The sequence below is a fragment of the Tiliqua scincoides genome, chromosome 1 (genome assembly GCF_035046505.1).
Source record: "Tiliqua scincoides isolate rTilSci1 chromosome 1, rTilSci1.hap2, whole genome shotgun sequence".
Classification (NCBI taxonomy): domain Eukaryota; kingdom Metazoa; phylum Chordata; class Lepidosauria; order Squamata; family Scincidae; genus Tiliqua; species Tiliqua scincoides.
In genome coordinates this window covers 122,679,365-122,681,279 of record NC_089821.1, presented here as the reverse complement: position 1 = coordinate 122,681,279, position 1,915 = coordinate 122,679,365, and the positions used below count along the sequence as shown (strand labels likewise).

At 48.3% G+C, this 1,915-nt stretch overlaps 1 pseudogene; it reads left to right on the top strand.

The window, feature by feature from the left end:
- The first annotated feature begins 1,143 nt into the window (after window positions 1-1,143).
- On the top strand, window positions 1,144-1,263 carry LOC136638333 (5S ribosomal RNA; annotated as a pseudogene).
- The last annotated feature ends 652 nt before the right edge of the window (window positions 1,264-1,915 follow it).

Genomic DNA, 1,915 nt, shown 5'->3' with positions numbered 1-1,915 from the left:
TCCTGGTTACAGTCTAAGAGGGAAAGCACCAGCAAGCTCCACCCTGTCCCACCCACTTCCGACTGTCTACAGGGAGGTTCTCTTCCTGGGAACAGGGTTTGGTTCTACAGGAAAACAGTGACCCTGAACATAAGACCCTGGAGAGAGAGCAGTGAGGGGGAGGCTGTAGAATGTATTGGCAGTGATGCAGGGCTTGCCAGTGAGTGCTCGCATTTGGATTGCAACTGTGGCCATTGCTGTTAACATCTGAACAGGGCTAGTATGTCTCCTCAGAAGCTTACTGTATGTCCCTCCAAGCAGAGATCAGCTGTGATGCTCGAGCTTCCCTGGAAGATAGCTTGCCCATCACTACCATCTTCCCCTATCAGCCCTCAGGATGAAAACTGAGACTCCACAGTCCTTGGCATTGCCTGTATGAACTAAAAGTGCACCCAAAGGTATGCTATAGACTCCTCGGCAATGCATAGGGGAATCCATCGCAAACAGGTAAAGTTCCCTTACAGACAGCTTGGTTGCCTCTGGATACGATAAATAGTTTGAACATCCTTGCCACGGAAAAGACTGCCCTTACTTCAGTGTACAAAAGCATCAAATATTTATTTCCTTTATGTCACAACTCTAGTTATGGAAAAGAACCCAGGTCTTATTCCAAAGGGCTGTGGGCTTCAATGAAAGAGCTCATGCAGGACTGGAATACACTGGCAGTGGTGAGTGTACCCTAGAAGGTGGTGATGGATATTCTACATTGTTACCTCTATCCCAATCTGTAGTGATTTGTTACTACTGCTAATAATAAACAAGTGGTAGTTATGTAGTGCATTTTTAAGTGCTTTGGCTGCATTATAAACGAATGAAACTCTCCAATCCCACAGAAATCTGAGCAACTCTGTTGCACATGTGTGCACCAGGGCCAGCCTTCCCATGAAGTGACCCAAAATGGTCACCTGCAGCAGCACCCTTGGAGGGGCAGTTGAACAGAAAAGCCCCAGCCTATCTGTCCACTGTCATCTCCAGCTGACCTCCCCAAAGGGTGCTCCAATCCTCTTCTGACTTGCTGGCAGCAAATTGAAAAGGATTGCAGCAGTGACAGTCCTGTTGGGAAGAAGAAAAACTGCTGCAGCTTCAGATTGCTTCTCCCCATCTACTTGGTGCAACTGTTACCCTGCACATGCCCAATCTCATCTGGTCTTGGAAGCTAAGCAGGGTCAGGCCTGGTTAGTACTTGGATGGGAGACCGCCTGGGAATACCAGGTGCTGTAGGCTTCTACCATAGTCTTTCGAGACTGAAGGTTGCCAAACATCTACTTGGTGCTTATGAAGCATCAGGTAGGGAGGTTGAAGTGACCTACAGCTGAGGCAGCTTTTCTTCCCCCTTCTCTCTCCAGTGCCATTAGACGACATGGAGGAGAAAGCTGCCATGGCACCAGATCACTTCTCCCCACCTACCTGGTGTTTATGAAGCACCTAGTAGGCAGGAACTGGCGATTTGGAGTTTGCCCCCTTTGCTTCCCCCCTTCCCTTTACTTATAAAAAGTAAGGGAGGTGTTGTGGTCTGGAGGTTGAGCTGCTGTTTTGCCTGAAAAGGCTAAGCAGGACCAGCTCGGGTCTTGCCTTAGATGGGTAACCAGTTGCTGCTGGCTAGAGGTGAAGAAATGTGGAGGTGTGTGGAGTGTGGAGGATTCAGCTGGCACATTTTGGATAACCTCTTGAGAACCAGCCTGAGGCATGTTTTACAGCTGCCTGTGGAGCTGGGAAAGAGCTGTGCAGCCAGGATGATGATTCAACCATCTGGAGAAATGGAGGATTCTATGTAGTTTCTCTCATAGAACAACATTTGTGAAAACCCCATTTGAAAATGGTCAGCTTGCCCTATGTAAACCACCTTAGACTTAAGGTGATTTACACGAGACACGAG